The sequence below is a fragment of the Musca domestica genome, unplaced genomic scaffold (assembly GCF_030504385.1).
Source record: "Musca domestica strain aabys unplaced genomic scaffold, Musca_domestica.polishedcontigs.V.1.1 308, whole genome shotgun sequence".
Taxonomy (NCBI): domain Eukaryota; kingdom Metazoa; phylum Arthropoda; class Insecta; order Diptera; family Muscidae; genus Musca; species Musca domestica.
The window spans coordinates 444,591-461,064 of record NW_026712307.1 but is presented as its reverse complement, the minus strand read 5'-3'; the positions used below and the strand labels follow the sequence as shown (position 1 = coordinate 461,064).

Below are 16,474 nucleotides of genomic sequence, written 5' to 3'. Positions count from 1 at the left end.
GGTAGTTTTGGAAATGTGTATTATAATTGTACGAAATGTACTGAATTTGGTAGTGGTGGAAGAAATGGAGCTGAAATGCTGAAAATTGATATTGAGGACACTGTTGAATTCCAGGGTTTGCATATGGAGACGTTGAAAAAGTTAGGTTAGAAAAATTGGATGTGGGTCCATTATGCAATGGTTTTACTAATTTCCTCCCCGGTAAATTTAAACATGAAAGCTTTTGAAGACTTTTTGCGTTAAAGGTAAACATTTTCTTATTTTTCTTTCCGAAAAAGAAAAAAAAAAATAAACAATATATAAAATTTTAAAAGTCTGAAAATTTTGTACGAAGTATGAAGGTTTGATGCAAAAAATTTGCTACACCGAACAAATTGTGCATGTTGAGTACTAAAGAGGGCTAACACGAACTGTTGGAAGGAATCTAGTATTTTAACGTAGACTTTTCGGTGATGAAGTGGCGGGCCCTTGCTAGTATCATATAAAGCATACGAGATCCTAAATTTCGTTTGAACTTCGCTCATCGAAATATTTTTCGAAAAAAAACTTCCGTTTTACTATCACACCAAAAAATCAGACAAGAAATTTCTTTCTGTAGTTGTTGAAGATTGAACTTGTAATATTCTGTTGTCGGGCACACTAACTACAAAAATTGGTAATGTGGAAATTTAACTCTATCTCTCTCTCTCTCTCTATCTCTCTCTCGTTCTTTCAAACACCCCCAAATGAGAACGAATGCTCCCGTTGAATCTACCGAGGAAATGATATATATTGAAAGTATGTTTTATTGGGTCAAGGAAGATTCCATGCGGTCCGAAAATGACATATGTTTTTATTATCGTATTACATCTTTTTGTTTTATTTTCGTTATAGAGTATAAAAACTGACTAAGCGATTTAAAAAAAAATCTTTTTAAAAATTGAGTTATGGCGCCCAATTAGACCTCAATGAAATTAGGTGTTGTGGCTCTTCATTATTCATATTGGTATTCCCACTATGTCGAGCAAAAAGTTTCATTAATGATAACGAAGAAAAAAGGTTCATTTTTAAGGAATAACCTATTTTTTCAACCTACTGGTGATACAAAAGATACTACCTTCTTTATATTACTTTGAAAATGATAATTCGTCCTATATGACTCCCAAATTTGTTCATGGTTACTAAAATCAATTATTTAACAAGAGGTTAATCAGCATTCAAATGTTTTTCTTTTTTTGGAAATGCGAAAAAATAAAGGTATTTTATTTGAAGCAAGAGAAAAACTATTTACCCTTCCCTTTATTTTGAGATTCAACAAAAACAATTGCATAAGCCAGCTTCGCAGAGGGCAACTTATGTATTGTGCCACAAGATGTGAAGGAACCTCAAAACTGAAAGTGAATTTAAATAAAGCGGAAACATTTGGTTAAAACAAATTGCCACGATTTTTTTCCACGGTTGCCCTTTTCCTATCCTCTTCCACTTCTGGTTGGTTGGTAGATAGCACACAATGACGACAACCATCCATGACTTAATTTATTATGCAGTCAGTCGTTTAGTTAGTAATGGTAATGTACTGCTGCTGAACCCCAAGTTAAATGTTTTAATAGTTTTTGTTACCCTTTTCTTTTCCTCCTTTGGTTTTCCGCCCTTAAAGAAACCCCAATGAAGGTTACTGAGACTTTAACTATGTGAACACTACAGACATTTATAATTCTCCGATTCTTTAGTCTGCAAGACACACCAGGACCTCCTCGATAGCAGCAAAAGCCACCAGCCACCGTGTATAACCCTTACTTCGACTTCTGTTAAGGGGGTCAATGTTTATAAATTGAAATCACCTCCAGTTATCTACACAACTGTGCCGTTGTCATTGCATTTCAAGGATGCTGCTACTTTGAATGTGTTGCCCATTTTGTCGTTGTTGTTGTTATTGTTGTTGCCGCCTTTTTTAGTTCTTGCCATTGTATTGTTTACTCGAAGGACTGTTTTCCTTAGAGGCAAGCAACATTATCACCATCATCACTACCAACTAAGCAACTAACCACCCAGTCAGTCAGCCAACCAACCAACATTGTCATGTCCGGCTAGCCCAAAGAGAAGAAGGCCTCAATCGTGATTCGGTTTGTTACTTTGTTTGTCCACTTGGCCTACAGAGATCCTGTCGTTTTTCACTGGCAACATTGCAGTTGTATTGTGTGTGCGTGTGTGTGTATGAATGAAGAATCCTTTACAGTTAGTTTCTGTTTAAGCGGTTTGTTGCAGTGGCAAGTTGTACAATTGTTAATAATGTATATTTTAGTTAATTTTTCATAACTAGCCATATTGTTTGTTTGTTTTTCTAGTTGTTGTTGTAGCTGTAAATTGTGTATCCCCAGGATATATGACGTTTGTCAGCAGATTGATTACATCCTCATTTGAGTTCTGTGTTGATATAGAAATATGTAACTATACCGAGTTAATGAGTACGGGGTAGGCACTAAGTCAGTCAATTTGAAATTAAAAAAAAAATAGATTTAAATCAAAATTTTTACCTCAAATATTCAATGTGTAGTGATTTGAATTATAGACAATGTAAATTTAACGGAAAACTGATAATTCATATTTCAATTTAAATATTTTAGCCTTTTCATATATTCATGAATGAAGAATTAAGTCTCCTGGATAAACGGACTGATCTAGAAATTTGTGAATTAAAAATTAAAAACCAAAAAATCATGAGGAATGTGTTTAATATTCTATGGACCCTATTTATTCTTTAGGAGTTTATAAAATTAACTAAAACAAAAAAAGATCTCTAGTTAAGAAACAAAACTGAATATAAAAATTGATAATTTTCCAAATGTGGAGGGAAATAATTTTCTCTCCTGAAATAGGCACCGACATGTGGCAAATTTTGCAATGATGTGTCCTGTTCATTAAAGTTTAAAATTTTTCATTGATGGCAAATTTTGATGTTTTTGTCTAAGACCCAAAATCGACTGGTACAGAAATATGTATACTTATTTCACAATGTGAACCTTTAAACATTTTCAAAGGGCGAATACAGCCAAATTTTTGGAACTACCACTATATCTTTAGAAATATTGATATTCAGAAGTATATATCTTAGAAACTAAAATGTTTAATTACAAAATAATAGATCCATAATAGATCTGACACTTCACCTTCAAGTCTTAAGTTTTGTCCGATACTTCTGACCGACTTAACTCTGTGCGCTTCCTTCTTTCAGTTTGAGATGATTTTTTCTCCTTTTAAATTGTAGAGGAATTGGGACCGATTTCATAACACTTTCCGTCGAATCTGCCCCAAAAGTCTAACGAAATAATAATAATAATACATTACTTTCGAAAACATCAGCATTTCATAAGACCTTTTTTCCGAATTCGAACCATAAATGGTCAGAAAGTTAACAAAAAAATCCACACGATATTATTTCTGAGTGCGGTCCGAGAACTCTAATTTCCTTTCTAAGTTTCTTATAATATCTTTGCGAGTTTGGCTCGACTTTGGATCGAAAGTCAACAAAAACGACTTCTTCTGACTCTCAGAAAACACGTCAAGTACTCCATATAACTTTCGGTCAGAAGTCGGAGCAAACATGCATACGAAATCGGAAGCTTTATCCGTCTTTTGACAAGAAAAAAAATTGCAACTCGGTTTGCAGGGGAGACATATGTCTTCTTAGAAAAAACTCCTGCTAAAGAATAACTTACATAGGATCCCCGGTCATAAGCGTCCAGTCGAATTAGCTAAACCTGGGTAATCTCGGCTTGGCAAATAAAACCATATATTAGATGGGAAATAGTTGAGACTTATTATGAATCATAAGAATTTAGAAAGGCCCAAAATTCGATGAACCGCTTAACCAATGTTGGAATGCGTCGAATAGTTGTTGATGCGTGGGCTTGGCTAGATTTCATTATAAGCTCAACTTGAAAAGGAAAATTATAAAATATCCATCAACAAATGACCTTCCCCTTAATATGGCAAACATTAGTATTTTTGAACTAAAGCCTACGTCAGGTATAAGGTAGGAGTGTAACAAAACACAAGTCCAATATCTATAAGAGTTTCCGTGATATATTTTTTTGAATATGAAAAAAATGTCAATTTTGGAAATTGGTTGGAAATTGAGGACACAAAACGTACCATTATATAGGTTATAGCTAAAGGTAGGCAAACAGACGGACAAGTCTAAATCGGCACATAATTTGACGCTGATTATGAATATGTATGCTTTTTGGCGTCTACGAGAAATATTTCAGGAATTGGCAAAAGGAATGACAAATTTTATATACCCATTATTTTATGGTGGAGGTCGAATTCGGGATCATTGTGGGATGCAGTTTCAAAAAAAACTTATTTTGGCCGAACTTCTGATACCCTCCACCATTTGCAAGGAACTTGAAAATTTTCAACAAATATCGAAAAATACCGTTTAAATGAGGAGCTCTATAAGGAGTCTATACGAAGATGAATTCCTGCATAAGTAATTGTTTGTCATGGGCTGTAGTACCCATTAAGATCTTCAAATACGAAGTTTGAAACAATTCGGGTGAATAGTGTCTCTAAAACCATCAAAATACCGAATAAAGGGAGGTACTGTTAAATTTTTAGGAAAAGGCTGTATTACCTATTACAAACTTCGAATATGAATTTTGAAACAATTCGCGTGAATGGTGTCGTTAAAATCATCAAAATACCAAATATCGGGAAGTACCGTTATATGGGGCTATACGAAGACGTGGACATGTATAGAAAATTCTTTTATATAGGATGTAGTACTCATTACAAACTTCGAATACAAAATTTGAAACAATACAGGTAAATAATGTCTCTAAAATCATTAAAATACCGAATATCGGAGGTATCGTTATATGGGGGCTATACGAAGACGTGGCCCTGCATACACAATTTTTTGTCATAGGCTGTAAAACCCATTACGAAATTTGAAACAATTCGGTTAAATGGTGTTGTTAAAATCACCAAAATACCAAATATCGGAAGGTACCGTTATATGGGGGCTATACGAAGACGTGGACATGCGTACGAAATTTTGAAGCATATTACCCATTACAAACTTTGTTATATGGGGGCTATACGAAAACCTGGACCAACATGGCCTATTAACGAACTTAACCTACCTACTGGGAAAATACACATGTGTGCAAAATTTTAGCCTTCTATCTAAATTCGTTGGGAAGATAGCGTGATTACAACAGACAAATAGACGGACATCGCTAAATCGACTTAGAATTTCACGTCTGATATAAGTATTTCGAGGAGTTACAAACGTAATGACAAAGCTAATATACCTTCCATAGTATGGTCCAGGGTATGGAAAGAGGAGGAAACAGTTCAAAAATAGGCTAATTTTAAACTTTGAAAGAAATAATAACAAATTAAAAAAAAAAAATAACAAATAAGGTAATTTTACTTTTGTAACGCTAAGCTAGTTCCGAAGTTTAATGTCATTACCTTTCCTTTACTCCAACCTTAAGTTGACCATTTTTTTATTTTCAATTTGTTAATATTGTTATGTTTTCAATATTTATCTGCATATCTATGTCTCCTCTCCGTTTAGTTTTTCATTTAGATTTTTCATTACATTTTCTTGGTTTGTTTGCTGAGAGCTGCTGCTGCTCACGTTTCTCTTTTCCATCCTTTCATTCGATTTACTTTTGCCGATTGCCGTTAATGGCATTAATTTCTTGCATTTCAAATAACATCAACGTCCCATTAAACTCTTAATTGAAGTGACAGAAAATGAGCGGTGCATGGCTAGATGCAATAGCAATAGCAACAACAACAACGCCAACAAGAGGTAGAGTTTAGTCAACATTAAATTACAATGAAATTTAATTTTATAGATAAGTGTGGACATAAATTACGTAGGATAACAGTCATGAGATCGCTGTTGAATAAATTGACACAGAGATTGCGGTTTTAAACAGCTTTTGTCATTGGATTTATTGTTTCGAATATTAAGCTATTTTTCCGGATATAGGTTCTACAATAAGGTTAACACATTCAAACATGTCATGGGCATTTTTTAAACTCTGCTAAAATTTCAATTCTTAATATTTTATAATTAATTCATTTGGAAATGGTGATTAGCTTCCCAGCAAAAAATTGGTAAGCGCATATGTCCTCATTCACCCAAGTAGTAATGACAAAAAAATAAGGACAACTACATACTCTACATTACCAGTAAGCAAAAAAATTTCTATATAATTTACAAACCCAAATAACTTTCATTTCAGCTTACCAAGTAATGAATAACACCGACGCAGAGAAATAACCTATTAGTTTCAAAATACTAGCAGTTTAGAAGTTAATTTATTTACAGGGTTAGATGAAAAAACTGCAACCAACTTCAGACTGCTGTCATTTCTAAGCCACTCGTCCGACAGCTGTTAAAATTATTCCAGTGACAGCTCATTATATTGTTTACAAGCTTACAAAAGCATTTTGGAGAGAATTTTCCAGAAAAAAGTTATTCTTGATGGAATTCAAGCGCAATAGTGTGATTTCTTTATATTCGGCAGGAAAACCACAAGTGGCTATTGTTAGAGCACTCCAGCATTTGAATGTGAATAAATATTTTGTGTCTCGTACCATCGCTCGTTACCGTGATACTGGTAGCGTAGCCCGACGTCAAGGAAGTGGACGAAAAAACAAAACAGCAACATCAGCAAAATTGATTCGAAAAGTAAAGAAGCGACTTGATCGAAACCCGCATTGGTCGCAAAATGGCTTGAGAGCTGAACATATCGCAATATTCCATTCAGCATATATTGAAAAATGAGCTCGGGGTAAAGCCGTTGAAATTCCAAAAAGTGCAAGAACTTACACCACAGCAGAAAGAAAATACACTCAAAAGAGCTAAAGAGTTGCTTCGCTTGGCCGAAAGTTGTGAACTGCCGAATTTGATTTTATCCGAAGAGAAAACATTCGTTGTCCAGCAGTTTGTAAACAAACAGAATGATCGTGTTTACTTGCCAAAGAGGTCAGCAGAAAATATGCACCCTCGGTTGGCCACCAGAACTTAAGCCCCGGCCATGGTGATGGTGTAGGCCGCCATAACAGCCGATGGTCGTTCTCCGCTAGTATTAACGACAGTGGCATCAGAATAATTGCCGAATATTATCGCGAAAATATTCTAGAGGGTGTATTAAATCCTTGGGCACGCAAACATTTTGGCCGCCAGACTTTGGACATTCCAACAGGACTCAGCACCATCGCACTCAAAACGCGCCACCCAAGAATGGTTACAAAATGAGGTTCCTATCTTCATTTCCAGCGCCACCAAAATCTCCGGAAACCAATCCGTTGGACTATTGTGTCTGGAGTATTTGGAAAGCAAGGTTGGCACTAAAAAATACCAAAGTGTCGATCACCTCGCCGGTAATGGGCCAAAATATCTCAGAGCAACATTGGGGCAGCGTGTGACGGCTTCATTGGCCGTTTCAAGGCCATAGTTCGTGCCAAATCGAACAAATCTAAACTTATTCTAAAATTTGATGCTATTTCCGATATTTTTTACTTTCATTCAATAAAATTTAAAAAAATGTAAAAATTATGGCGTTTGACTTTGGAGGACAATTAATTACACTACATGGACGCTGAGTACAGACCTCAGAAACCATGGTTTTCTAGTCGCACAACCATTTTTAAATTTTAAAGGAATAGCCCATTTCGTCCTAGTAATGCTTAAGTGTATCGGGTTTACATTGCTTTGTAACTAGTTATTTGATTTTGATATTGATTTTTTTTAGAAATTTTAATTCATCGGCCACAACGACATCCCTACATATTTTGCCCTTTTTCACATTTCAAACATCGCACACCTTGGGTGTCTGTGCACAATTGCCCAACAAAGTGTGTGCGACAAAAAAGGAGGGAAAAAATCTGGAAACTGTAGAAAAATAGCTCAAGTACCTAACAAACTAAAGTGCATTGAAGTACAATGCAACAACAAAAAACCTTGCGCAATTGCAAGGGAAACACTTTCGCCAGCGAGTGTTTAATGAATGACCTTTAACACACATTTAATTCATGAAATTGTTTGGAAGATGCCAACAACATTGGAGTGGGATGGCAGCTCTGTGAACTAACCAGGCCGTTTGAAAGGCTAAATGCAAGCCACAGATTGAAACAGATTTTGTTTGGTGGGCGCATTTTTTGTGGGATAGAAATGTTTTGCGGTTCCGCAAAAAAGAGACACCCAAGCTATTCCATTTTCAAAGATTGTTTTGGTGGTAAGACGAAACAAAAAGGAGAGCAGCAACTATTTTTCTAAAAGCTTTGCCAAAGAAAATGGAATTTCTGCGGGCAATTGTTGGTGGGGGGTTTGTGGATCTAAATGCGGTAGCACTTGCTCGGCCAACTTGTTTCAAATACACAACATTTGAATATTTGTAGGCTTTTACTTTTCTACTGTTGACCCTATTCACCTTTTGAGTAGTTGGATTTTGTGTGAACATTGGGTTTCAATTTTATGCTCAAAGAAAAAAGTTAATATTTGAAAATAATGGCTAAAAAGCGTTCATAAAGCCCAAGAAAAAAATAAATCAAAGCCTATAAAGCCTAAATAAAAGTGACAAGTGTTCCAATGGGTTCAAATAATTGTACGAAATTTTAATAAATAAAATGACATTGAAATCCCAATTTTTATATCCTCCACGGTAGAATATATGGGAACATTTTCAATACCTAGACCAAAATTTCATACATTTTAGAAGAGTTGTATCAATTAATGTTCCAAAATATGAAATAGTCCAGTTTGACCCGAAAATATGGTAAACACATCTAAAACACCAATAATCGGTCGGTAGAGGTATATGAAGTGTCATGTGGGATTTTATGAGGTTCATGGATGTTCAAAAATTTGACCCGTTGTGGGGGAGGTACCGGAAGAAATGGTCGAATCTCTACCATCTGTATAAGAGATCTTGCGTTGATGAAATATTGGGACGTGCCAAGTCTGAATGGAATCGGATGTTAATTTCGTGTTTTATAAGCTTATTGAATATTCAAAATTTTGACCCTTTGTGGGGGAGGTACTAGAAGGAGTGAACCGATATATTCCATCTTCACACAAGACCTTGGGTTAATAAAAATGTGTGTAATTTGAAGAGAATCGGACACTTACATCACATTGTATAAGAGTTAAAATAAAAATGTTGACCCTTCGTAGAAGAAGTACTTGATGGAGTGGACCGATATTGTCTATTTTCACACATGACATGACATGGTACAAATATTACGATTTGCAAAGTTGAAGCAATATCGGATTATCCTTTCTCTTTCTGTGAAAATGTGGGGGAGGTGTCAGAAGGAATGAATCGCTATTGCCTATCTCCGAACTCGATCTAAGTTTGATAATAATATTACGATGTATCACAAGTTTGGATCAAATCGGATATTCCCTTTGAGAGTTATCGTGCGGACGGACGGGCGTACATCGCTAGAACGACTCCAAATATCCTGCAACGGATTTGATCCAAAACCGTTGTTTCGATGAGGCACGTTTGGCCGTTTCAAATAATATATACCCTCTCTAGCCTTATGGCTGAGGGTATAAAAAGTACTCTGAAATTTGGAGTGAGAGTCTTTGATGTTTTTTTAAGATAGACAAACTAAAGGGTATTTCGAAATTCTACAATACCTGTACCAAAAGTACTGAAATTCACTAAATTTGGTACCATTTGGAAGTATGCAAACGGATATTGGTAAAATCCTGAAATTGGTATAAGAATCAATTCTTGGAAATGGGATTGAAGTATGGAGGTGGTTTTGGAAATGTGTACTAAGTGTAAGAACTGTACTAAATTATACTAAACTTGGTACAATTCCGTTTTGGGTGAACGGAAGAAGCTTGTAATTAGTAATGTTTTTATTTGGGTTAAGATAAGGAGTTGGGGTTGGAATTTTTTCCAGCAACCATGCGAACTGTACTAAATAGTACCAACTTTGGAACATTTGGGCTTTGAGGTGAGCTAATAAAGCTGAAATTTTGAAACTTTGTATTGGGGTCTCTGCTGGTGGTAGGTTTGTGATAAGGAGATGGTTTTGGAAATGTATACTTCAAGTGCGCGAAAAATACTAAATAGTACTATATTTGGTACAATTAGGTATTGGATGAACATATAGTGCTTGCAATCTGAAATTTGGAATTTCCTCGCTGTTCATGTATAGTCTGGACATATGGAGGTAGTTTGGAAATGTGTACTAAAATTGTACGAAAAGTAATGTTTGGTACAATGTTTGGTATTGGGTAAGGAATAGAGCTGAAATCCTGAAATTTAATATATATGTTACCGTTCGTGTCTGGGGCTATGATATGGAGGTGGTTTCAGAAATGTGTACTATAATTGTTCGAAAAGTACTAAATGGTACAATATTTGGTATTGAGTGAAGGGAAAGTTATAAAATTCGGGAATTTTATATTTAGGTATATTTGTTTGATATTTGGCGCGGGCTTTTAAATGCGTCCTATATTTGAACAAAAAGTACTAAATTTGGTATTGGGTAAAGGTATTAGATGAAGGAATAGAGGAATAGATTGAGGTCTCTGTTGGTATTTACATATGGAGAAGTTGAAATAGTTTTGGACAGATAATTTGGATGTGGGTCCATTGTGCAGTTATTGTACTAATATTCTTCTCGGTAAACTTCAAAATAAAATAAGACTTTTTGGTGTAAAAGGCAAACAATTTCCTATTATTCATTTTGAGTACTAAGCAGGCCTAACGCGAACTGTTAGAGCGAATCTAAATTTTAAAGTGGTCCATTCATTGACGAAGTATTGAACACTTGGTAGTTTAAAGATTTTTCTACAAATTTTAAAAATTGAAGAGAAATGGATGGGATTCTTAAAGGCTATTAAATTTATGGTTATTATATTTGGGGTCTAAGCTACGAGAGGGAGTGACTCGAAAAAGCACATCTTATTCTATTAAACTTTTGTGGGAGAGGTAACAGCTTCAATGTAGACAAAAATATTGGGATGTGAATATTTTAAAGAAAATCGGACATTGAATACCCACTTTAAGTGGGATTTATTATTCAACATTTTAACATTTTGTGGGGATGCTCCAGAACGAATGGGTCAGTATTGCTGATTTTCAACTAAGTCTTATGTAAATCTACTCTGATGAGAAAACATTCGTTGTCCAGCAGTTTGCCAAAGAGGTCAGCTGAAAATGTGCACCTTCGGTTGGCCACCAGAACTCAAGCGCCAGCCATGGTGATGGTGTGGGCGCCATAACAGCCGATGGTCGCTCTCCGCTCGTATTTACCGACCGTGGCATCAGAATAAATGCCGAATATTATCGCGAAAATATACTGGAGGGTGTTTTAAAGCCTTGGGAATGCAAACATTTTGGCCACAGACCTTGGACATACCAAGAGGACTCAGCACCATTGCACTCAGCACGCGCCACCCAAGAATGTTTACAAAATGAGGTTCCTCGCTTCATTTCCAGCGCACAGTGGCCACTCAAATCTCCGGACACCAATCCGTTGGACTATTGCGTCTGGAGAATTTTGGAAAACAAGGTTGGCACTAAAAAATATCAAAGTGTCGATCACCTCAAGCAAGCGCTTCGCCGGGAATGGCCCAAAATACCACAAAGCAACATTCGGGCAGCGTGTGACGGTTTCATGGGCCGTCTGAAGTCCATAATTCGTGCCAAAAATTCGAACAAATCTAAACTTATTCTAAAATTTGACGCTTTTTCAGACATTTTTTGCTTTCATTTTTTGACTTTGTTGCAGTTTTTTATCTCACCCTGTATTTTCTAATCTATTTTACTGGAAATTAGTATTTTGGATTCCTGGCATTGAGGTATGATTTAGACTCTTGACTTCTTTGGGACCTATAGTAGATTTTCATGACAAATAATTTTGTAGAATATTTTGACTTGCTACGATTAAAAGAAGGTTGGAAAATATGTTTCATGGCCAGATAGATATGTGAACATTTTAAAAAATTCCTACATATTTAAGAAAAAAAAAAACAATTAAACTATAATTCACTTATATGAACAAATATTAAAAAAACATTCCTTCTTATCCAGCTTTTGTTGCATCCATGGCCAGACAAATATGTAGTCATTTTTTGACACCTGCTCAAAAATGTTATGCACAAAAAATACATTCGATAATAATTATTAGCAATTTATTTCACACCTAACCCTCAACTGTCAATAGATAAAAGATTTTGCCGAAAACTCAATTTACATAACAAATTTACAAACAATGGCGGAAAAAATTCAAAAAAGCAAAGCAAAAAATAAATTAACGTTGATGGCCCAGCTAAGCATAACAAATTTTGAATGTTTGTTTAACAAATCTTTGCTTAATTGCCAACAGACATTCCAATGTCGAAGAGGTTTATTTGTACATTTTCAGCAGATTTTTTTTCGAATGTAAAATAAAATATTCGCAAAAAAATCAAGTGTAGGAGTCTGCAGAGTAAAAGTGCCAAGTTTTAAATAGGCATTCTTTTAGCAGCATCAGTCTGAATAAAAAAAGTGCTTTCGTCTTGAATTCCTTGATACCCACTTTCCTTCTCAGAAACATTCCCTTTAAAAGATTACCATTTTGTTTACTAAAATTACTTACCCAGCAGGATAGGCCAGTAGACCGCTGATGGGCGAACAATCCAAGGCTGCATTACTGCATACTGTGAGTCCTAAAACTTTTTTAAGTTTTATCTGAAACAAAACAAAGAAAGGAAAACAAAAGAATTTTAGTAAAACTTAATTTAGTTTAGACTTCAAATACAGAAAACAAATACCTTTTGTATCTTATTTCTAAAAACGGCACACAAGACTTGCTACTTTATTTGGCCTTGTAAAAGAGAGGGTGGTGGTAAAGGGTTATCTCTCTCTATTTGTTGTTTATATAAATGATTTACACTTATTGTTAGAGAATAAAGTGTTTGTTTTGTTTTTTTTTTTTCATATTCATTCTGTATGTTATGTCACGAATTTGCATATCAAAATATTGAGATTTTTTTTGTTAGCTTCGACGTATGCTTTGAAAATATTTATTATTTTTAAATATTGTTTTTTTTTTCTCGTTTTAAGGCCGGTACAAAAATTGTATGCAAATACTCGAAATGAAACCAGTTGTTCGTTAACACGTTTTCTGAGTTTTTGTTTTGTTTCTATTTTTTTAAATAGAAAAAAAAAAAAAAAATAAACAACATTAAATCTTGTCGATGCCAAATATCGCGATTCATGTTTTATGCATTACAGAGAAATATACATTTTTGCTCAAATCAGAATTTAAAATTTGTCTAAGTGGAGAACAAACACATATACTAATATGGTGCCGAGATATCAAGGTAATATTTGCTTCAAGAATTTTTATATAAAACCCCAAAATCACATATTGAAGGTCAAAATAGCCTTCCTTCGCAAAAAAGAATTTAGAAAGCCATTGCAGCTTCTAAATGACAATAAATCAAGCATAGGAAATAACAAATAAAAAACTGCTAAGTTCGGCCGGGCCGAACTTCAAAAAAATCCTCGAAAAATACACTTAAATGAAAAGCGTTGAATGGGGGCTTACGAAGACGTGAACCTGCATAAGTAATTTTTGTCATAGGCTGTAGTACCGATTCCGAACTTCCTATTCGAAATGTCACACAATTTCCTTGAATAATGTCGCTAATATTATCAAAATTGAAACAATTCCGGTGAATAGTGTTGCTAATATCATCAAAATACGGAATAAAGGGAGGTACCGTTATGTATAGGCTATACGAAGACGTGGACCTGCACTTAAATACGAAATTTCGGTGAATAATGTCGATGCTATACTAAAACGTGGACCTATATAGAAAATTCCCTTCCAGGGGTAAAGTACTTAGAGAGAACTCTTTGTGTGGATTTTCAGACAATGTTATTGAAAATGTGGCTAAAATCATCAAAATACCGAATATCGGAAGGTACCGTTATATGGGGGATATCCGATTTTGTGATCTATAAAGACAATTCCTTTCAGGGGGTAAAGTAGTCACGAAGAACTCCTTGTGTAGAATTTCAGACAATTCATCATCTTCGAACTTGACCTGCCTGCAAACAAAAGACAGATCTGTGCAAAATTTTAGCTTCCTATCTTGATTCGTTTTGACTCTAGGGTGATTACAACAGTCGGATAGACGGACAGGGTGAGATAAAAAAAAAACTGCAACAAAGTCAAACGCCATAATTTTTTTGTTTTTTTTTTTAATTTTATTGAATGAAAGCAAAAAATATCGGAAATAGCATCAAATTTTAGAATAAGTTTAGATTTGTTTGAATTGGTCACGTTTGGCACGAATTATGGCCTTAAAACGGCCAATGAAAACCGTCACACGCTGCCCGAATGTTGCTCTGTGGTATTTTGACCCATTCCAGGCGAAGCGCTTGCTTGAGGTGATCGACACTTGGGTATTTTTTAGTGCCAACCTTGGTTCCCAAAATACTCTAGACACAATAGTTCAACGGATTGGTATCCGGACATTTTGGTGACCATTGTGCGCTGGAAATGAAGCGAGGAACCTCATTTTGTAACCATTCTTGGGTGGCGCGTGCTGAGTGCGATAGTGGTGAGTTCTGTTGGAATGTCCAAGGTCTGCGGCCAAAATGTTTGCGTGCCCAAAGCTTTAATACACCCTTCAGAATATTTTCGCGATAATATTCGGCATTTATTCTGATGGCACGGTCGATTAATACGATCGGAGAGCGACCATCGGCTGTTATGAGTTGAGTTCTGGTGGACAACCGAAGGTGCTCATTTTCAGCTAAGCTCTTTGGCAAGTAACACGATCATTTTTTTGTTTACGAATTGCTGCACATTCGATGTCGTCGTTTCTCATCGGAGAAAACCAAATTCGCAGTTCACCATTTCGGCCAAGCGAAGCAAGTCTTTAGCTCTTTTGAGTCTATCTTCTTTCTGTTGCGGAAACTTTTTGGAATTTCAATGGCTTTACCCCGAGCTCATTTTTCAATATTGCGAATGGAATATTGCGATATGTTCAGCTCACGAGCCATTTTTCGGCCACTGCGACGCGGGTTTCGATCAAGTCGCTTATTTACTGCTGATGTTACTGTCTTCTTCCGTCCACTTCCTTGCGTCGGACTATGCTACCAGTATCACGGTCAGAAAAGATATATTTACATTTAAGTGCTGGAGTGCTACTTGTGGTTTTCCAGCCAAATATAAAGAAATCACACTATCACGCTTGAATTCCACCACGAATAACTTTTTTTCTGTAAAGTTCTCATCAAAATGCTTTTGTACGCTTGTAAAGAATATAATGAGCTGTCACTGGAATTATTTTAAGAGCTGTCGGACGAGTGGCTTGGAAATGACAGCAGTCTGAAGTTGGTTGCAGTTTTTTCATCTTACCCTGTATATGTGGCGTCATAGTCTACTGAATTTTTCTTATAATCATTTATTGAAACAGTATATACAGTGTTATTAATGCAACAATTTTCTGACAGATTATTCTCCATAATATTTCCACCACAGACTGTAAATATGAATATTAATTGTTCATAATTTCTTCCACGCATTTGATCGTAAAATGGTGCAATACATTAATGCATGTGCGTGTTTGTGGCAGTCTCATCAACAATTGAGGTTAATAGAAATGACAGACACTGAGAAAACACAGGGAGAGGGGGAGAGTCGGCTGCCATTTAGGCCCAGGCTGGAATGAACATCAAAAAATTCACAAAACAATAAAACGTTTCATAGACAAATCATCTATCGTATGATGGACGGATACCGTAACACCATAACCACACAAATACACACACATATGAATATGCATATTAATAATGGCTTGTAAAAAATACAATAACAAAAAATTATAATTATTACAATAATGACAACAAACGTGGGCAACGAAAGAGATAAATAAAAAAGGCTTTTTGTTTTTCTATTTCAACCTTTAACGAAAAGTGACTTTTGGAAGGTTTGGGGGGTCTTTTGAGTCTGGCAATTTTTGCTGCCATTTTTTCCATTAAGTGTTGCTGTTTTTTCTTGTTTTTGGTGTCTCTCTATTTTTTTGTCGGCAATACGAGTGAATGTGTTTTTTGTGGCTTTTGCAAATGTGATTAATCATAATATTAACTATTTTGTTAATTAAGGCCTAATGAATATGACGTTCATGATTTTGAATATTGTTTTGTTTTCGTTTTTGTGCGGTCGTGGTAATTAATTCATGTGAATGATATGCCGTTTTTTTCGGATATGCATGATGCGTTGGATCAGGGAATGTTGTGGTCGCACTCGTAGTTGAGTTAAGGGTTCAAAGACATATTTTTCACTATATTAGAGGACTGAATTATATGCTAGTTGATGATCGTATTACTTTATGAAATTGTTTTCAAATTGAAAATTTTAAAAAAAATCCAGATGCTTAAAAATGGCTATCATTGAGTTCAGGAATATGGAGGCGAATTTCATTGTTTTTAAGGAGATTGTA

General features: G+C 35.3%; 1 pseudogene; it reads right to left on the bottom strand.

Annotated features, from left to right (window-relative positions):
• The window catches only part of LOC131803547 (mitogen-activated protein kinase-binding protein 1-like), an 83,439-nt pseudogene that overhangs the window by 20,781 nt on the left and 46,184 nt on the right, over window positions 1–16,474 (bottom strand).